Source organism: Lepidothrix coronata, unplaced genomic scaffold (assembly GCF_001604755.1).
Source record: "Lepidothrix coronata isolate B3197 unplaced genomic scaffold, Lepidothrix_coronata-1.0 Scaffold124, whole genome shotgun sequence".
In the NCBI taxonomy this organism is placed as follows: domain Eukaryota; kingdom Metazoa; phylum Chordata; class Aves; order Passeriformes; family Pipridae; genus Lepidothrix; species Lepidothrix coronata.
This window is the reverse complement of record NW_016690304.1, coordinates 4,849,912-4,873,021: the sequence shown is the minus strand read 5'-3', so window position 1 is coordinate 4,873,021 and position 23,110 is coordinate 4,849,912.

Sequence of the window (23,110 nt, the reverse complement as noted above, 5' to 3'; positions counted from 1 at the left end):
CGTTCGGCGGGTGTCATAATAGGTATTATATGTCAAGTCCGGTATATTTAAGTCCTTTTAAGGGTTGTATATTTTTCTCCACGCTTCATAGCGTTCCCACTCCTCCTTATCGCCTCCAACACTTCAGGGCTCAAAAAAGAAACTGTCTTCCGTACTAGTTCACACTGTGTCCGCAGGTCAGGTGGTCTTATTCTTGGGTAGAATGAGGAACTTCAGGATAAGCTTTGTGGGCAGGAACACCCCTTATGTGCAGCCAGGTCTGGGTCAGATGATACGAGAGCATAACCTCTCAGTCAGCAAGGGGAGAAAAGTAAAAATGGGCCTCCAATTTGTAGACCAAACTACATCTTCATTGTAAAAAAAGAGTATAAATGTTTTAGTTCATCTGGCCAGTGAGACAGAAGAATTATTTATACTTGAGTTGTTACAGAGAAGAGTTTAGGTTTTGGTTTTTTAAGGCTGTTAAATGAGAAATGTCACCCATCTGGAGTATTAAATTTTGATCACTGAGTCAGAATGCTGGAGTCCTTTTGCTATGTCCTCTGAAATTAAAATGTTGCTCTGTTGCTAGGCTAGCTCTGTGAATCTGGGTTTGTGCTTTTATGTTATAGTTTGCTCATGATTAATAAAATATTGTCTCCCTTTCTGGGCAGAAATGAACAGATGGAGGAATCAACTGATCTGATGAACTCCATGTGTACATATACTCAGTCAACAAATAATCACAAAAATAGGAAGGATCATGCTCAGATGTTACCTATTTAAAAATATTATAAAATCACATACTAACTATGCTGCCAAAAGGGTGGATTGACTAAGGAAAGTTTATTATTGTATGCATTATTTATCTGCTCTTTCATTCACAACAGGTTTAATTAAAAAACTGCAGTTTTTCTAAATATTTATTCAGGATGCTGTTATTAAATGTAAATGTGGCATTTTGCATAACGTCAGTGTTAACTTTTTGGATTAGGATTTTAAAGAGAAGCAAACAAATCACGAGCATTTCTTAGGAGGCATTTATGTGCTTTTCATTCCAATAACACCAAGTCAGCTGGCAAAATTGTGTGGAAAACAAGTATCTGTGAGAAGTAAGAAATGGCTCTGGAGCATATTCAGAGTCTCTTTGGCATGTTTAGGGTTGCAAAACCCAGCAAACCCGTCACATAAGAATAGCCTGACCACAACAAAAGATTAAAACTGAAATAATCATCAGCTGATAAAATAAACCAGTATATTATCTAGTTCACCCATTCCCCATGCCAGTGTTAGAGGTGAAATGTCTCACAGAGCAGAGTCCAGCACCTGGAGCAGAGTTGCCAGCCTTAGGGAGAGTGAATGAGCCCTAGGGAGGTGTGAGAGAACAAAGACATTGGGAGGGCTGTATTCCCAGGCATGGCTCCCACACCAGGAGTGACAGAGGCATTAATCCTGGATAGGTCTCATGCTAGTAGGGGCATTTTAGGTAGGTGGCTCTGCTCAGAAAAGAGGCTCAGCCAGGGTTCTTCAATACAGGACTGTATCCATGGAGCAGTACAAGGCAAGAAGATGCCTAAAAGGAGTCACAGTGGCTTGGTGCTACGAGAATAGTGCAGCCCCCTTTGAGCCCACATGAGTTTGGCTGGATGTTCCTATCAATTCCTATCAATTAATAGAGGTCTCAACATCCAGCTTTGCCCCTGAATGTCCCCCAGTGCTGGCACTGGTAGTTCAAAAGCCTGACCTTGTGAGAACCTCAAGGACACAACACACACAGCCCTGTTGAGTACCCATGACTAGAGAAGGCACATGTCCAGTGGAAGATATGTATTCCTGGGCATTACTGGATAAACTACCTTTGGAGGGGCGTGACTGAAAGAAGGAACGCTGTGTTCAGAGGGCAGTTCTGCAAATAGGATTTACACAACCAAACTGCACATGATATTGTTTCTAACCTTGAACAAGAACCACCTACAATTGATTTAACACTGAGCACAGCTGGAGACATAAAAGACATTTTGCTTATCTATATTTCTAACTTCTTTGCATCAACCCTGCAGAAAGGTGATTTCCCCATTGAATGACAATCAGGCTACGATGCTATTAATAGAATTGAAGAAGAACACATCTGCTCTGCCCTCCCCTCTTGCTGTCAAGGCTAAGCACCTAGGAGACAGCAAGTGTTTCTGTTTACTAATGGAAAAGTACCTGGACAGACCTCACTTGCCCTGGGAAGACTAAAAAGTGGGCCACAGGCACTTTCAAGATAAAAAAGAAAGCCTAGACAGGAGGCAAACAAAAACTAGCTATGAATCAGTACAGAGAAAGTAAAGGGAAAATGATCATTGCCTCTCTTCATCCTTATGAATTCCAGCCAAGATGAACTTTAAAGACAGTTTTAGTGTGTTCATCAGAAGGTCTGTGGTAGAGGAAATTTGCATCTTTCCCAGTCTCAACCCTTCAAAGAGGACAGGAGTTTCTGGGATTGAGAATTTGTCTCTCCTGTCCAGCCTGCCTCTCTCCAGGTACACTCTGCACTACACAACCCTCAATCATTGATAGAGCACCTCATTTTGTATATGCAAGGAGACAGAAGCCATTTGGAAAAACATGGTATAACAAAAACCGAATCTCATTTCATGATAAATGTCCAGCCCCTCAATCACTCTTTCCAGAGCAGTCTTCAGAGCATGTACCACATGAGGTTGCATTTGGGACAGGGACACTGAGGCAGCACTTTACAGTCCTTTCATATAAAGTTGTAAGCAAAATCACAGAGGCATCATTAAAAATTACCAAGCATGATAATTACTGTTTATTCTTTGTATTGCCTGAGAGCTATAGTGATGAACAGAGCTGTGTCTGTGCAAACACTGTGTGCACTTACAAATGCATTTCGAATACATTATGCACAACAATTTGGTTTAAGGGCAATTTAAAGCTTGTACCAGCTTCTTCAGCAGTCTTGACTAAAGGTTTCCTGACCTTAGGACTACAAAGATGGACAGAACTTATATGTTAAATGACAGAAAGTGTTTCATGTGCACAGTATCCAAAAGTTCCCATATTATGTCTCACTTGGATAGAATGGTTTGCATTTAATACACTGCCAGTCTTTCAGAGGGCTCAGATTAATGCCCAAAATGTCTCCTTTCATGAACAGGGATCTTGTGTAAATAGTAAAAAATATTTACCTCATACAGTAATTATTAGACTTTCCTAATAAGAGAAAGAACATGTAAGGTATTTGTCAAAAATACATTCAGAAAATAGCATGTCATATGTAACAGTATTGTTAGTACGTAGATTGTTTTATTAGTATATTGATTAAAGTTGGTCAAAGCTCAGATATCATCTTCATAAACTGTAATGTACTCTGGTCAGTTCTGTCCTGGAAAACTGCTCCAACTTTGAGGCAAAATATGATCCAATGAATTTTTGAGTACCCCTGTGGAACAGATCTGATATCACTTCACCTAGTGCCTCTGTGTTTGACATACCTCAGTGCCATCATAGCCCTGGCTTTTGTGACAACTTTGAGTAGGTGCAGTGATTATTACAATAGTCAGAAAGTTAAATTTGCTGAAATCTGGATTTTTCCTTAGATGCTGTTCTCAAAGGAGTTTGCTCCCAGTCCTACTGCAGCTGGAGCCACAGAGTGTCTAGACACATCTTACTTGCTACACAGCCTAAGAAACATGGCTTGATAAAGACAACTTGAGACCATATCTTGCAGTATTTAAACACAACTGAAACTGTGCCCATGCACAGCTGCTGTTGTGTGTGGAGCTGAGAACTGTACCTGTTGATGGAGGACAAGATGTGAATGTTTTACTTCCTCATCAACTCTATGATTTGCACATGGTCAATCTTTTGGGCCAGGTGTCATCCATGTGAACTGGTTTTAACTGGATTTCTGACTGTTGGATAAGAACCATTAGACAGACTTGCCTGAAGCCAAGTATTACCAAATACTCAAAAAGATCTTAGGGTACGGGAATGAGTCCAGTCCTTCTGTGAACTCACAATTGCACTTTGAACAGGCACCTCAGCATTTTCTGCACATGGCTGGAGAACAGAATCCTTGAAATGGCTGGAATAGTTCCTGTGAGTTCAGTGCAGGTCTTCTTCTGCAAATGACATATTTTATGCCCTGGAAACACTTAGTACTCAGCACTGTTGTAGTAAGCCTAGTGCATCCCCAAACAAGTCCCTGTAAACTACAGAGTATAAAAGCTGTAATTTGCCCTATTCCCCATGGGCAAAGGGTAATTCATACATAACATTATTTTAATGGAAATCTCTTACTTTATTCCTTAGTGAAGAGGGAAAAGGTAGAAAGTATCACAGTGGCTAAATACTTCTCCTAGGGCATTCATGTGGATGTTTAAGTTGATTTTTCATTTCATTTAACACAAATAGTTTAAACTCCCAGGGGAAATTATTTTACATCATATTTTCAGTGTTCCTGTCTTTCAAGAACTAATTTGTTACATACAGCTGTTCCAAAGTGGAGGTGAAAAAGGAAATGAAAGGAAAAGAACAAACTGAACTTCAGTAACAGCTTTGAAAAAAAACAAAAGCTTGTGGAGTATCACAGGAATTAGCCAAGTCTTCTCTACTGCCCACTAGGCTAAGTGGCAGCTGTTCTGCATGCTTGACTCATCTGGGAAACATTTGTATTTGAATAATTTTCACAGAATTTATAAACCCTCCTCAGGAAAAAAACATTTTGTGTCCTGTGTCAAAATACCATTTCATTGCAGCATCCGCAGCTTCGTACATTTTTAAATGAGAGCAGAATCCATCTTAGGGAGAATATCATGGGGATCTTTTCAGACTGTTTGGGATGAAAGTTGTTGCCATTAGGGATTACATCACTGGTTTAGGCAAATTGTCCCCGATGTTCTGCTCGTTAAGAATATGAATCTATTTAGAAGAATAGGAAAAGTAATTCTTTAGAAATCATGGTGAATTGGCAGACAGTTACTTTATTTTTAAAGGTAGGTTTCATGGCACCCGAAGTTCCTGAAACAGAGTAAAAGGGGATATTAAAGGAAAAACTCCTATTTAATAGGCATCTATCCAGAAAGAGGTTGAACAGTACATCACTTATTGTTCTCACCGGCCCTTGGGCTGAAGACCTTGTCTTTTCTCAATGGAGGTAGAAAAACGTGTTTAAGAAAGAATTCATGTATCCTTTTGTATCCCTACTTGGGATTTATACAATACATACACCTAATCAGGCTTTGTAAGGATGAAGCTGAACAGATGCTCCGAAAATGAGAATTTTCTCTGAATCACAGAGGAAGACAATCCTTAAAATCACGGGAACGTATGAATGGTCTCGTTGGAGTTAAAATGTGTAAGGGTATTAAAATTCAGAGGACTGCACACGTGAGAACCTAGTTCATTCAAGTCCTGCTCTGCCTTGCAGTATTGTTTCTCAGGGTGCTTAGAAGCACATTTTCCTTTGTAAACATTTACCATCTGTTAGAAATGACCCAAGAACCCATAGCTTGATGCATGCAAATTCTTAAATAAAGCACAAGATTCCCACTTTTGAGCATAAATATTCTTCTCAATTGTGTACCAAGAAGAGCTGTTCTTCAAGGAGATCCTTCAGTGACTGTGCCTCTGTCCAGATAGACCCTTGTTTATAGCAGACCCGTAGTGAACGCTAACAACTTCTAGATAATCAAACTACTCATTTTTCCAGATAATTTTCTTACTCTAGTTACAGATCTTATGACAGTAAGATTCCACAAACAGTGAGCACAACTAGTCCCTTTTAAAGAACACAAGACCTTGTCTGATGGAGGACCATGTTAAATACTGTAGTTTTTATTGGGAAGACAAGCCATACAGAAATCTTTTGCTGATGCTGCAAATCTTTGAGTTTACTATGTTTGTACATTTTCACAGTCAGCTATATTCCTAGAAAACATTTGTCCTTCCAAGTATTTCAGAGTCAGCAGTGTGATAGTTCAGATAATATATTTAATGGAATGTATTTTGGTTGCTTGTTTACAGGCACATGCATGCAATAGGTCTGGATGGAGTTTTTTAACATGGATAATTTTTTATTATTTTTATCCCAGTGGTTTAGACCAGCTTGAGATACTAGCTAAGCTTTTGGTGGATTGGAACAAAAAATAGATAATTAAGAAANCTGGAGCAGAGTTGCCAGCCTTAGGGAGAGTGAATGAGCCCTAGGGAGGTGTGAGAGAACAAAGACATTGGGAGGGCTGTATTCCCAGGCATGGCTCCCACACCAGGAGTGACAGAGGCATTAATCCTGGATAGGTCTCATGCTAGTAGGGGCATTTTAGGTAGGTGGCTCTGCTCAGAAAAGAGGCTCAGCCAGGGTTCTTCAATACAGGACTGTATCCATGGAGCAGTACAAGGCAAGAAGATGCCTAAAAGGAGTCACAGTGGCTTGGTGCTACGAGAATAGTGCAGCCCCCTTTGAGCCCACATGAGTTTGGCTGGATGTTCCTATCAATTCCTATCAATTAATAGAGGTCTCAACATCCAGCTTTGCCCCTGAATGTCCCCCAGTGCTGGCACTGGTAGTTCAAAAGCCTGACCTTGTGAGAACCTCAAGGACACAACACACACAGCCCTGTTGAGTACCCATGACTAGAGAAGGCACATGTCCAGTGGAAGATATGTATTCCTGGGCATTACTGGATAAACTACCTTTGGAGGGGCGTGACTGAAAGAAGGAACGCTGTGTTCAGAGGGCAGTTCTGCAAATAGGATTTACACAACCAAACTGCACATGATATTGTTTCTAACCTTGAACAAGAACCACCTACAATTGATTTAACACTGAGCACAGCTGGAGACATAAAAGACATTTTGCTTATCTATATTTCTAACTTCTTTGCATCAACCCTGCAGAAAGGTGATTTCCCCATTGAATGACAATCAGGCTACGATGCTATTAATAGAATTGAAGAAGAACACATCTGCTCTGCCCTCCCCTCTTGCTGTCAAGGCTAAGCACCTAGGAGACAGCAAGTGTTTCTGTTTACTAATGGAAAAGTACCTGGACAGACCTCACTTGCCCTGGGAAGACTAAAAAGTGGGCCACAGGCACTTTCAAGATAAAAAAGAAAGCCTAGACAGGAGGCAAACAAAAACTAGCTATGAATCAGTACAGAGAAAGTAAAGGGAAAATGATCATTGCCTCTCTTCATCCTTATGAATTCCAGCCAAGATGAACTTTAAAGACAGTTTTAGTGTGTTCATCAGAAGGTCTGTGGTAGAGGAAATTTGCATCTTTCCCAGTCTCAACCCTTCAAAGAGGACAGGAGTTTCTGGGATTGAGAATTTGTCTCTCCTGTCCAGCCTGCCTCTCTCCAGGTACACTCTGCACTACACAACCCTCAATCATTGATAGAGCACCTCATTTTGTATATGCAAGGAGACAGAAGCCATTTGGAAAAACATGGTATAACAAAAACCGAATCTCATTTCATGATAAATGTCCAGCCCCTCAATCACTCTTTCCAGAGCAGTCTTCAGAGCATGTACCACATGAGGTTGCATTTGGGACAGGGACACTGAGGCAGCACTTTACAGTCCTTTCATATAAAGTTGTAAGCAAAATCACAGAGGCATCATTAAAAATTACCAAGCATGATAATTACTGTTTATTCTTTGTATTGCCTGAGAGCTATAGTGATGAACAGAGCTGTGTCTGTGTCTGTGCAAACACTGTGTGCACTTACAAATGCATTTCGAATACATTATGCACAACAATTTGGTTTAAGGGCAATTTAAAGCTTGTACCAGCTTCTTCAGCAGTCTTGACTAAAGGTTTCCTGACCTTAGGACTACAAAGATGGACAGAACTTATATGTTAAATGACAGAAAGTGTTTCATGTGCACAGTATCCAAAAGTTCCCATATTATGTCTCACTTGGATAGAATGGTTTGCATTTAATACACTGCCAGTCTTTCAGAGGGCTCAGATTAATGCCCAAAATGTCTCCTTTCATGAACAGGGATCTTGTGTAAATAGTAAAAAATATTTACCTCATACAGTAATTATTAGACTTTCCTAATAAGAGAAAGAACATGTAAGGTATTTGTCAAAAATACATTCAGAAAATAGCATGTCATATGTAACAGTATTGTTAGTACGTAGATTGTTTTATTAGTATATTGATTAAAGTTGGTCAAAGCTCAGATATCATCTTCATAAACTGTAATGTACTCTGGTCAGTTCTGTCCTGGAAAACTGCTCCAACTTTGAGGCAAAATATGATCCAATGAATTTTTGAGTACCCCTGTGGAACAGATCTGATATCACTTCACCTAGTGCCTCTGTGTTTGACATACCTCAGTGCCATCATAGCCCTGGCTTTTGTGACAACTTTGAGTAGGTGCAGTGATTATTACAATAGTCAGAAAGTTAAATTTGCTGAAATCTGGATTTTTCCTTAGATGCTGTTCTCAAAGGAGTTTGCTCCCAGTCCTACTGCAGCTGGAGCCACAGAGTGTCTAGACACATCTTACTTGCTACACAGCCTAAGAAACATGGCTTGATAAAGACAACTTGAGACCATATCTTGCAGTATTTAAACACAACTGAAACTGTGCCCATGCACAGCTGCTGTTGTGTGTGGAGCTGAGAACTGTACCTGTTGATGGAGGACAAGATGTGAATGTTTTACTTCCTCATCAACTCTATGATTTGCACATGGTCAATCTTTTGGGCCAGGTGTCATCCATGTGAACTGGTTTTAACTGGATTTCTGACTGTTGGATAAGAACCATTAGACAGACTTGCCTGAAGCCAAGTATTACCAAATACTCAAAAAGATCTTAGGGTACGGGAATGAGTCCAGTCCTTCTGTGAACTCACAATTGCACTTTGAACAGGCACCTCAGCATTTTCTGCACATGGCTGGAGAACAGAATCCTTGAAATGGCTGGAATAGTTCCTGTGAGTTCAGTGCAGGTCTTCTTCTGCAAATGACATATTTTATGCCCTGGAAACACTTAGTACTCAGCACTGTTGTAGTAAGCCTAGTGCATCCCCAAACAAGTCCCTGTAAACTACAGAGTATAAAAGCTGTAATTTGCCCTATTCCCCATGGGCAAAGGGTAATTCATACATAACATTATTTTAATGGAAATCTCTTACTCTATTCCTTAGTGAAGAGGGAAAAGGTAGAAAGTATCACAGTGGCTAAATACTTCTCCTAGGGCATTCATGTGGATGTTTAAGTTGATTTTTCATTTCATTTAACACAAATAGTTTAAACTCCCAGGGGAAATTATTTTACATCATATTTTCAGTGTTCCTGTCTTTCAAGAACTAATTTGTTACATACAGCTGTTCCAAAGTGGAGGTGAAAAAGGAAATGAAAGGAAAAGAACAAACTGAACTTCAGTAACAGCTTTGAAAAAAAACAAAAGCTTGTGGAGTATCACAGGAATTAGCCAAGTCTTCTCTACTGCCCACTAGGCTAAGTGGCAGCTGTTCTGCATGCTTGACTCATCTGGGAAACATTTGTATTTGAATAATTTTCACAGAATTTATAAACCCTCCTCAGGAAAAAAACATTTTGTGTCCTGTGTCAAAATACCATTTCATTGCAGCATCCGCAGCTTCGTACATTTTTAAATGAGAGCAGAATCCATCTTAGGGAGAATATCATGGGGATCTTTTCAGACTGTTTGGGATGAAAGTTGTTGCCATTAGGGATTACATCACTGGTTTAGGCAAATTGTCCCCGATGTTCTGCTCGTTAAGAATATGAATCTATTTAGAAGAATAGGAAAAGTAATTCTTTAGAAATCATGGTGAATTGGCAGACAGTTACTTTATTTTTAAAGGTAGGTTTCATGGCACCCGAAGTTCCTGAAACAGAGTAAAAGGGGATATTAAAGGAAAAACTCCTATTTAATAGGCATCTATCCAGAAAGAGGTTGAACAGTACATCACTTATTGTTCTCACCGGCCCTTGGGCTGAAGACCTTGTCTTTTCTCAATGGAGGTAGAAAAACGTGTTTAAGAAAGAATTCATGTATCCTTTTGTATCCCTACTTGGGATTTATACAATACATACACCTAATCAGGCTTTGTAAGGATGAAGCTGAACAGATGCTCCGAAAATGAGAATTTTCTCTGAATCACAGAGGAAGACAATCCTTAAAATCACGGGAACGTATGAATGGTCTCGTTGGAGTTAAAATGTGTAAGGGTATTAAAATTCAGAGGACTGCACACGTGAGAACCTAGTTCATTCAAGTCCTGCTCTGCCTTGCAGTATTGTTTCTCAGGGTGCTTAGAAGCACATTTTCCTTTGTAAACATTTACCATCTGTTAGAAATGACCCAAGAACCCATAGCTTGATGCATGCAAATTCTTAAATAAAGCACAAGATTCCCACTTTTGAGCATAAATATTCTTCTCAATTGTGTACCAAGAAGAGCTGTTCTTCAAGGAGATCCTTCAGTGACTGTGCCTCTGTCCAGATAGACCCTTGTTTATAGCAGACCCGTAGTGAACGCTAACAACTTCTAGATAATCAAACTACTCATTTTTCCAGATAATTTTCTTACTCTAGTTACAGATCTTATGACAGTAAGATTCCACAAACAGTGAGCACAACTAGTCCCTTTTAAAGAACACAAGACCTTGTCTGATGGAGGACCATGTTAAATACTGTAGTTTTTATTGGGAAGACAAGCCATACAGAAATCTTTTGCTGATGCTGCAAATCTTTGAGTTTACTATGTTTGTACATTTTCACAGTCAGCTATATTCCTAGAAAACATTTGTCCTTCCAAGTATTTCAGAGTCAGCAGTGTGATAGTTCAGATAATATATTTAATGGAATGTATTTTGGTTGCTTGTTTACAGGCACATGCATGCAATAGGTCTGGATGGAGTTTTTTAACATGGATAATTTTTTATTATTTTTATCCCAGTGGTTTAGACCAGCTTGAGATACTAGCTAAGCTTTTGGTGGATTGGAACAAAAAATAGATAATTAAGACAACAGAGAAAAATGTTTAAGACTTACGAAAATTATGGTTTGTGGGTAGAAGGGTAGAGTGGGAGGGAGGAGGGAAAGGAAAGAAGGAAACAAAAAGAGAGATTTATCATGTGAGCAACTAACATATCAAGAGAAGAAAGAAATAATATAATCTGTCTGCAGAAGTTTATGTGATTTGCTGTGATTTTTTGGCTATAAGTAATAATACTTCACTAATCTTTTTCAAATATGTACAAATACTGGTTCTAATTTTGACATGGCTTTAATAAAAACAAAATTAAATCCAGACTTCATAAAAACATTTGGTTCTGGCATCCTGGAAAGGTGAATTCCATGGACTAAAACCAGGTTTTGAGAAGCAATATGACCAAAATGAGTGAAGTGCCGTAGTACCATTGAATGTTTGTAACCTTCAGCACCGAGACATCTGGCCTTCATTGCACACAGGCTAATTAGCATAACTTGTTATTAGTGAAACCATTGATGCCTTTGAGAGTCACAGGGATGTTTAACACATTTCAGAATCTGAGTGCTCAATGTCATTTATCCTTAAGGTGCTCGAAGAGTAATGAAGAAATTAGTGCACTGTGTGGAGCTACGCTCCTTTTGTACATTCTACATTTACAGCTATTAATTCCAGCTGAATTCCTGTCACCAGATATAAAAGCAGATCTATCAGATAGCAAAAGAAATACCTCTGCAGCTATTTCAATTATGATATAGAACTTGGAGGATAATAGCCTTCATGTATTTCCTGCTTAATGAAGTAACATTCCTGTCAGATGGGTAATTGCTGCAGCAGGGCTCTGTTCAAAGAGATTTCTTCTCTCTGCTCTTATTCTGCTCTCACTGCTGTGATACCTTAGCTTCTTGAAGTTTAAGATGTTACTTTCCTTTTGTGAGCTGCAGTCTTAATGAGGGCAATTGCTCTGTGTTGGCTAGCACTGATTATTGGCAACAGGTCCTGTATTGCAGATGTTCTCTGTGTGATCCCCACTGAAGATAATGGGGCTGTAGGTAGAGAGTTTGTTGAAAAACACCCACGGTTAATGGAGAGACTGATCTTGCATATGGTGAGATTAAAGATTGAATCTCCATTTTATTTGGTGGGAGCAGGGAAGGGAAGAGGCAGTGGCATAAAATACATCTTAAACCTGGAATCTGAGCTGCTGAGAGCACTGATCAGCAGAATTTGTCTGCATTTGTACCTGTACTAAGTAAATATCATTATTGCTCAGTACATACCAGGAGCACCCTATGGTTTTGACCATATAGGTCACTGTGGGCACTGGCCCACTAATAACGTTCATTGATCCCTCCACTGGGGAACTGGTATGGTTGCCTATTAGTCAAAGCTGAAACAAGAACCAGCCAAAAGAAAGAGAACAGATTTGAAAATAAAACCCTTATGCCAATATTGCTACTTTTGTCAGTCTTTTCTGCTCTCAGCCTCCAAGCTGCAGCAGGCCATCAGTCTGAACCGAGTCCCCACGCTGCTTGTCACGGGAACTGTGAAGAAAAACAGTGGCTGAGCCGTGAGTCTACTCAGGGGAACTGTGGAGCAGAGAAACATGGGTTTTGGTCTCTTCTTGTTTTCCTGATTGCTTCCATCAGTCTGTCAGTTCTATTGCTGAGTTAGAGAGTTGATGCTGGACCATATTACTGCTATTGTGATGAAAGCAAGGGCTACACAGGTGAATAGCCCATGTGTTACACTGTAGCACTGCACACAGACTAATATTAGGTAAGCATTGGTCTTTTTTGTAATTCAGAATGATTTCCTATCGGCTTACATAGGAAAGAAAAGATGGGTGCCAGAGACTTGAAAAGACCTGTGTGTTATAGTTTGCACTCATGCTAAAATATTGTGGTCAAACAAAGAATGGATATATTCCTTGTGCACCTACACATACATACACGTAGACAGACAGATTAGATAGACAGACAGACAGACAGAAAGATAAATAGATAGATATGTGACAAAGCACATGGAATACGTTTCAAACACTCTACACTGCTGTTAGACTTGGCAATCGTGTTAAGCCTCAGATGACATGGCTTGCTCTCTTCCCTCTTACACTCCTTCCCAGTACGTTCAGGGCAGCCACAACATCTGAACACTTCAGGCAAACACTGGCAGAATTTATTGAGCTGAATCAGCTCCATAATTATGGCTTTTCTACAGAAAAGGTTTTTCTATATCCAACTGGATGTTAGAAGAATAGAGGTCATTGACATTTACATAAGCAAATCACATTATTTCAACAGGAAGGCGAGGGTTAACCCTCTTTGTGGAGTAAGATTGAATCCAGTTGAGAGCAGAAAAGTGAAGTGCATCCCAAGAAAATGAACTCCCTTCTTTTCTCCTATTCCTTTTTTTAAAACTTCAAATTGGTGCATATTTGTAGAACTCTGCTGATGTCATAGCCAGCTCCAATGACCTCTAATGGCATGAAGAACCTTGTTTGATTATACGTCTAAAGAGACAATGCTAATTTCCCTTTTATTCCATTGCGGGCTGTAGTAATGCTTGTGCTTGTGAATCATGAGCTGGATTTCTGCAATTTACCATGGTTTTAGTAATTTCACTGATGATGAGAACAATGTGTTCTGTTATTTAGAGAAAGAAACCACTATGTGCTTTAATGCCGTGTGCATTTTAGGTGATGTAGGCACCTGAAATCATTTTTTCCCCAGGATCATCTGGCACAATGCACCTCTCCACAGAGCATGGGTTCTCTGGAATCAGGAGACTTGTCCTAGTGGAACCCTTGGTTTCCACAGAAATGGACATCATGGGAATGTGTAAGAGTGATTTCTCCTCCTTTTCTGGGCCTTTCCCTATCAGCCCCACAAGCAAAACCAGAAAACTGGTCACTTCAGAATACAAATAAAAGCAAAGGATCTGTTTTTAAATGATCCTTAAAGAAACTGTGATGAGCAAACATGTATTCTTGGGATCAAAATACATACTAGAGAATGTGTTTAAGAGAGACTGGATAACCAAGGAAAAAAAGCCATAAACACCCAAGTAATTCAGTTTTCTCTTCTTCTGCCCCTTGTTTAATTCTGGCAAGCATTGCATGCTCTATATTTCCATTTCAATGCATTATTTAATGATAAAGGGAGTTTGGAGAAAGAGAGGAAGATAATTTCATTTGGACAGCAATCAGAGAATTTCTGTAAACATCTGGTTCTGTTTAAGAAGGTTTTTAAAGCATTTAATATAAAATGCTCTTAGAAGGTAGGAAATGAATGCTGAGTGTTCTCACTGTGTAAGCAGTGCATTTTCCCCTCTTGGAAGTTTGCATACAAGTGAACTTGAGTCAAGTTTATAGATAGATTTCACAAAGATAACTTGGCATTATCTAGTGTGAGTGAGAGAGACTTGCAAGAACAACAGTTAAAGTCATTAAAGACCTCTCTAAAAAAGTTCAAAAGATAATAAAGCCCAACTGGATACATTTCAACCAGCTGGATTTCAGTAATTGAACGAACATAGTTGAACAAGTAGTTAGAGATGAAAAGAGTGTAGAGAATAAAAATGGAGACAATGGAAAATTCATGTCACAATGGTCTAGCCTTTTTCTCATTTGGACAGGACTCAGTAGATAACTTGGAGCATTGCCTGTGTCTTTGATATTCTCATATTAACTGATATGCTCAAGTGATAACACTGAAGAGTATGTTTTTAGCACAATTCATTATTAATAGCACATTTTATTGTCTTGAAACACTTCAGTCACATTTTTTATGCAGTAAAAAGCAATGTTCTGAAAGATAGAAATAGGATTAGTGTCACAGCTGCAAGTAAATGCACTTGATTTAGAGAATATATTGAGTAATTGCAAATTTATAAGTGTTCATTCATAGAGGAAATAACATAGGCCAAGAATGAAAATCATTCTTTTCGACCCTGCTGCTCAGGCCTTCCTGTTTTGCAGGTCAGATGCTGTTGATGCACGCAGAGCAGGCTGTAGTCAAGGTAGTCCTTCCTGTGGGGGTTATTCTTGGGTCAGGTTTTCATTTTAGAACAGAAACTCTAAATATATCAAAATAGACTAAAGACAGCCAAATTCCTCTCATTTTCAAAGCAAGGACCTCAAAAAGGTACCTGAGGCCTTAATAAGCAAACATGTTTTGAGACGACTTATAGTATATTAAGTGTAGATAACATTTTATACAACTCTTTTGAGATATGTATATATTTATAGTTTTGTATACTGTGACCATTTGAGATTAGCCCTGACTTTTGGATTGATATAAGGTAGTTGATGGAGGACTGGCTCTTCCTAAACAAATTTAATCTGAACAAAGCACCAAAAGAGGTTGAGCTTAGAGAGGGGACATTTTAAAATTTACTTTGTCCCTAGGATTTCTGTTAGCTTGCTGTTTGGTTTTTCTTAAGAATCAGTCCTTACAAATTTCTTTTGTGCTTCTGCCTTGCATTTCTGGTACAGCCCGATCCAGATCTAAAGATGGGGCTGCAAACAAAGAAATTTTGTTTGTTTATTTATTTTAACAGCCACTGTAAACAAGATTGTTTGTAAAAAGAATACTCAGAACAAATAACTGCACCTCTTCAAGTTTAGATGAATCTCCACTCTTCCTCTAAGTGGACTACCAGCCTTTTCTTCCCTCTTTCACACAGACTTTCTGACCACAGTCAGCTCCTTTGATCAGTTCTCATCTTCCTGAGGTGTTTTATTTAGAATTACTTAATATCTAAAAGTGGTCTAAATGAGGGTCCAGCTTGTGGTTTTATTTGTGTTGGTGCAACTGTACTTCAGGAATAAACAGCTGTTTCCTCCTTAGCTAGATGGAAAATGTGGGGCTGGGGTTTTGCTGTCAAAGTACAGCCTTGGCTGTATTTACTTAGCACTTCCTTGTCTATTTTAATTCAGGTTTTCTTTCATGGTTATGCAAAACCTGAAATGCCAAATCACGATTTTGTCACAAAATCCAGTAATTTTGGCAAGAAAGCAGCTTCAATAGCTGTTAGAATTCAACTCAAAGAATAATGGTAAAAGACAAAAGAGAATTTGTATTTCAAGCCTCAAAATGTAGATGCATCACAAGGGTCTTCTCTTAACAAGGACATCCTGTGTTTTCAGAGTGCTTGCACAATAGAGTAACACCACCTTTCACTGGGGAGAAAAAAGACTCTGTATGCCACTGGTACTGAGAACTGTGAGAGTAATAAGTTTGTAACACAAGAAACATTTGATGAGATAAATCACCCAGCTTGATCTATTTAAATTTTACAGCATGGATGCTGGAAACAGGCACTTTTTTACATTTATAGGTAGGGCCAAAAAGAGAACACAGACAGCACAGTTTGCCTAATTCATAACGTGGCAGATTTTGGACCCACTGGGGCCCACACTAATAAATCTTCCAGGGACAGTTTAAGACTTGTCTCTGTTCTCTACCTCACCTTCAGATGGAGGTTACTGAACCTGATGCAGGAAGAGCGGGGTGAGGATCATGTGCTTGTGTCTTAACTCCCAGTGTAAAACAAATTTCATGGTCTGGAAGGCAGAGATTCGGACACGTAGTCCCTTCTGCTGCCTCTGCACTGAGAACAGTCATGAGCTTGTAAATAGTAGCCAAGAATAGTGACTTCTTGAATCAACTCAGGAAGATTTGCTAAATGGCATGACAGACATTGAAACTTGCTCTAGGGGAAGGAAATTTTACTTGAGTCACCTGTTGTATATGCTGTGTCGATGGTGAATAGTAATAGAAAAAAAAGTTGAGTAAGGGGAGGGTTGAAAATAAACTTCCACCCATCCCCAGCCACCTCTCCTCCCCACTGCACTTGCACTGAGTATAGTGGTAGGGTGTGGTACAGCATCTGTCTCAAAAATGCCACCCTTAGACTTGAGTCCAGCTTTGCCCACTGCTTACAAAGAGTAGATCATTCCTGACAAGGAGATGCTGAACTGCTTCCTGTTCCTAGTTGTCTGAACTCATAGTGGCAGGTATGTTATCCCAGCAAGAAAATACAGAAAAAACAATGATGTCAGTCGTTTTCACAACTCTTCTGGTAAAAATAACTGCTCAACCTGTAAGAACACAGAGGCCCTTCAGCTGAACTACAGTGACAGTCCTGTTGCAGTTACAGCTTCATCACCTGTGCCGGGCTCTTGGTGAAGGAAAAGCTCAGCATCTCTCCTCCTGGACACACTGCATAACATGTGCTTATGTTCTAGACTACTTGCACTTTGGATCATAAGGAAAATTAAGAAGATAATTAACACTTTCAAGCAGTTATTACTGTGTTACAGGGACATATAATCTGCTTGCTGCATACTTACAGGTGTATATATATAATTTTCAAAAAACATTAGAAGCATAAAGAATAAGCCAGTGGCAGGAGTTATTACAGTGGGAACAAGGTTTTTGTTTGTTTGTTTGTTTGTTTGTGTTCGATTTTTCTTCTGTAGAAGACTTCCTTTGGATAGTTTTTAATTCATAGTTTCATTGAATATCTTATATGGAATAAACCTGGGTATCATGCAGGACTGGGATAGAGTAGGGAGAAAGGGTCTGACTTTTCCAGCAGCCACTTCTGTTGGATATGTGAACAGGAAATAATGAAATACTTTCTTTTCTATTTAAGCCTGATCCCTTAAGACTCTGCATAGTTGTTTTCAGTTTTTCCCTGAAGATCATGTTTACCTCAATTTTTAACAGGTTAAAGCACAATGTCATGGAAAAAAAAGCACAAGAAACATGTATATTGGAAGATGCTATAAATATGATTAGTTGGCAGCTGGTTATTGCTCTTGGTACTCTGTGGTTGAGAGATCTGTCTTTGAATTTGGAAACTTTTGGAAACTGTGACCTCTCTAATTTTGGGTAGACCATTTAAAGGGTGTTAAAAGACTCCAGGTTACCCACTTCAAAGTTGTACTGAGGAGCAAGGACTGTGGGAGTGCTTAGGCTCCTCATAATGGCCAGGAGATTCAGTCCACACAGCTGCCAGCTTTGTGACAGTGAACTTGGAAGCCTGACCTCTGTGGCTGTCCTGGAGCTAGAAAGCATTGGTGTCCCTAGCCAGCTGTTGTGGTCCTAAGGAGGATTTGTAGCAATTTGATTTATCGGGAATTTGCAAATCATGGATGCTTAGAGAGAAATATACTATGCATTTGCCCTGTTGATACCACTTTGATGAGTCTATTGTGCTGAAATTTTTCTGTGATTTCTAATTTACCTCAGAATTTCATTAGGAGGACTGAGAAATGCCAGCAGCTCTTTCCTGTTTCCACCCACAGGCACCCCATGCCAGCTGTGTGCAGATTGTCTTGTGCCATGATTAGGCTGTGATTGCTCAGCATTTCCATTTACACTGGCTCTGTACCTCCCTGTGATTTAACACCTTAATATTGATTCTATAAAATAATTTATGGGATATTTTCAGGGATATCTTCCAGTTCTCTTCTGTTTCCAGGGGGTCCCCTTCTTTAAAAGTGGCTGGGTAAATCTTTGGATTTTGTAGCACAAATGGAAGATATGTTTCACTGTACCATACACATGGGAATCAGAGAAAGGGAGTTCTGCTAAGCCAAAACATTTTCTGAATAACTTGAACTCATCTCTTTTTACAGTCTGATTGCCAGAAATAGTCTTGGGACTTTAAAAACCTCATGTATCCCTTGAGCTGCAAAGCACTGTCAGTCAGGCTCTGATGGCAGAAAAGGAAAGTGGCATTGTTTATTTTTGGTTTAAAACCAGGAGGAAGTTTTGGTAGAAGCCACAATAGGATCTTTGATTTTTTAAAAATTATTATTATTATTATTATTTTATTCTCTGTTTGAAACTGCTCAAACTTTATTATAGTGCTGGATCTTGAAACTATCAGAACTCCTTGCAGCGACCAATTCTGTATAACTTCTAAAAACTTTCTTTTCTTTTTACATTTCAGTCAGTTTCTAATCTAACATCCTGTTTTTCTGCAGCATTTATCTGCTCCAGTGAAATGGTTCAGGGAAATTCCATAATCATTAACTCTGTCTGCATTTCCATGATGACTCTTCTTTCCTAGAAATTGAAAGAGGACTGCAAAACTGGTTCAGTGCTGAGGAATACTCATTTTTTTTTTTTCCTTTTTTCCCTTTTTTGGCTATAGAAACTTGTATAGAAACCTAAATCCCATCACCTGGGTGTACCACCCAGGAAAGAATGCAACAATGTCAGCACATCCCCAGCTTATCCCTGGTTTCATTGTTACCTGCTTTTGTATCTGCTACCAAAACGGAGTGGGACAGACTTTAAGATGACATCAGACTGGTGTGATGTGCCATTTGTATCACACTGCCATGTCAGGGGGGATATCTCATAATGATGATGAAATATCAGGTAATGCTGCTTGGCAGCTGTAACACTTCCTGCATTTAAGAGCTGCCATCCACCTCTGTTTCACAAAACATGCTGAACTTGTGTTCACAAGAGCCAGCACAGCCATGGAAAATTTATTTTCACAGCATTACCGCTCCTATTTATCTCTCATCTGCCTCCTTAATTCTTTCCATTGATTAACACATGCTCTTGTTTCTGGTTCAGATATGTTGGGAGTTGCCTTTATGAAAAGGTTGCACAGCAAAACTCACAGGAAATCCCTCTATCCATTACCTGTCCTGATGAGCATCAAGGGTTATGACATTTTGCTTCTGATTTATTGCAGGAATAAATAATTTCCACCTTTAAACTCTCATGCCATGAAGAAGACCCTGCCTGTTTATTATGATCATGTTGAAGTATTTTCTGTTTGTGCTAAGGCTTTTTCTAAAGTTGTGTATAAGCATATGTATCATTTATGCTTTAGAGAGGCAGGTTTTGGTAGTTCTTATGACTGACAAAAGAGGATTAGACCTTGAACAGTAATTGAAATAAATATATGAATATTTAATTTAATATATGAAAGGGCACCTGGTTCCTGTTCATGGAGTAATAGGAGCAATTAACTTGTATCTCATCTAGGCTTTTGTTCAAAAGGTTTGTAAACTAACTAATGGAGATATTTTAGGATTAACTATCCTTACACAACATTTATGAAGTCAGACTTGTTTTCCAAGACAGTTTCAGTGTTAATCTTTAAAAACACTGTAATTCAGATAATATACTAATATGAACATAATGTCAATCAATAGAATAACAGCACTGAGAATAAAAGCATTTTGAAGTACAGAACTGATATTTACAAATGAACATTAGGAATTATCTAGTTTGAAATTCTTTTCAGCTGAGATTTCTATATGCCACCCTTATCTTGTATCCAAAAAGCTAGAGAAAAAAAATGTGCTAGTTCAAGAGCTGGTAAGGGTTTGGATTTGCTTGAAGGCCTATGAAATAAATAGATCCAATGGGCATTAAACAGGTTTATCTTGTTAATGTTACTGTTCAAAAATATTGATATTTCCTATAATACTTTCCATTTGACTCTTCACAGGGATGAACAAGTTAAAAACCAGACATTTGATTGGACTCTTTATCGAACAGTCTATTGGTGAGGGATGGCTTTTGAAAGCTTGTATATCCTCCCATGAATACATTGGGAATTACACAAAACTTAATAAATTAGAGCAAATTTCATGGTTCCAGTTTCTGAAACTGTTCTGAATGTGTAAAAACAGGAACTGTGATCATATCAAAAGTCAGTTCAGTCGGTTCTAAAAAATGAAGCCTGCAGACTTTGAAGTAGCATTTACTTGGTTTTCCAATTGACTAGTGTGCCCATTCAAGAGTAAACAGAAACAAAGGTGTTATTTAAAAGGTAATAATTTAGACAAAGAATCAACAATGTTGGATAGAATTTTTCCACTTCATAAATTTCAAGCTGGCATATTTTAACAGAAGATTTCTCTGTTACGCTTATTACAATAATTTTAAAATTAATCTAACTAGTAAAACAAACGATGTCTCCTGTAAAGATCATTGCCTTGGTTCCATGCTGACAAAATAGCTATTATTGATGTAACTATTCTAAGTAGGGTCTGGCTGTGTTAGCATATGGGCAGTGACTGGGGCACTGGAGTCATCTCAGATCTTACAGACTGAATTTTGAATGGACAGTTTTTTGTATTATCAAGGGGGTTTTTAGGTTTGGGATTTTTTTGGGGGCTTTCATTTGATTGGTGTTTGGTTTTTTTTTTTGTGCGTTTGTTTTGTTTTTTTTTTTTCATCCAGATTTGCAGTAATTGAAACAGCATTTATAGCCAGAGATTCCTGGAAATATCCCCAAGGATTTTGTGTATGGACACTTCACAGGTGAAAACAAGCTAGAGTAGTCTGTGGCCAAGGCATGGAACCAACCTGTTTGTTTCAAAGAACATAAGTTTGTTCTTTCCACAACTTTTGATACAGGTCAGTGATTCCATTAATGTCACCTGATAAGCAAACCATGGCCTTTATAAATTAATGATCACATGCCCTTGGAAACCTAGCCCTTGTTTTAATTTAAAACAGAAGTTCTTTACTTCTGGAAGGGTGTTTTTCCCCCTATTTGGAAGCAATCAACTGTATATTATCTTTCTGCCATGGTATTCCCTGAGTAAATCCTGGAAAAGATTGAAATCCTGTGTTAATTGCTAGGTAGGATATACTTAATAATTTTACTGTGATTTGTTGGATGGAAATATATAGTATGTTATTCCAAAACCAGAAAAAAGCCAACACATAAGAAACCAGAGCATTAGAATAGCTAACTTTTAGAACAGCACTGAGAGTATTAAACAGTGAAACTACCACTTCTTTCCTAGTTCTCCACATTTTAGCCTGGATATTGATACAATTGAAAGACACTGCTACCTAGGAGAACGTAAATATGGATTTTTTACTATTTCTGCATTATAAAAACCCATAATTTTTGTATCAATAATAACACTTGGAGATGGCTCGATCCTTTCAGAAGAATCAGTAGCTTTTCTAACATCTCTCAAAGCATCAGTCTAGCAGTGTGCTTGGGGCACACATACAGGCACGTAGGGCTGTAACTTTTCCCTGTACTTAAAACATGTGTCAGCCTCACTAGGCTTATCTAATCCTAAGGAAGGAACACTGTAAAGCTGCTTTAAAGGGAAAACCTGAGTTATAATGAGTGATTTCATTTTGCAAATCTACAACCTCAAATCTTTAGTGTTTATGGGAAATTAAGTTTCATTAGATCTGTCTTCTGCATAAAGAGAAATTTAAGCCATCTAACAGGCAGGGGTGGGAAAGTGAAGTTAATGTTTCTGGCAGGAAAACCTGGGCGCAGAAGGTGTTCCATTCATATCATGTAGAAATTCAGTCAGATTGTTAGATCTGTTTCACACATACATGCACTGTACAGTGCACCATCCCAAACCTGGAATTCTGACAGATTTGGATAGAATTTATGAATGGAGGTGTCAAATTCAGCTTTTTGATACAAACTGTAAGACCGTTGAATTCAAAAGGAGTCAAATGTGTAATGGTTGAGTGCAGCCTAACATTGAAGAATACTGAGTGCCCTGAGTTTACTCTGAAGTGAGCTTACTCCAGGACACTTGCCATCTCCGGGATTCCTAGTCCATGTTACGCATCAACAAAAGAATTGCCAAGATAAGAACCAACACTTGAGCTGAGGAGTTGCCAGGGACACTAAAACCCAGTACATTCAGATGAATCCCAACCTCTCTGGGAGGTGAAGCGCTATTTTAAATCTTTCAGGAAGTAGAAGCTTTTGAGTTTGAAACTATCTGCCTTCCAGTTAGTGAGAAGGATATGAATATTTTTCTTGATTCTGCGTTGGTACAAAGTTTTGAGGATATTGGAAAGTCTGTGTAGAGCCCAACCTCTCTCTCTCTCCATATATATATATATATATGTATGTATTGGTTGAGTTTTCTTCTACCAAGACCTGTGGCTATCCTTTAGTATTCCTCACCTAGACCTTAGGGCTGGTAAGACATGTGGTAGTGTGACTTTTTACTGTCTGTATCCTCTTATGCTCAGCATGAATTCCCCTAACAGAAGCGGGTAGCATGAATCTGGTCGCTTTTTCTGGCTGACGTTTAATATCCTGAACAATCCTAAATGTGTCCTGAATCTCATTAATTTTCCTGATTGTTTGTGAAAAATGAGCA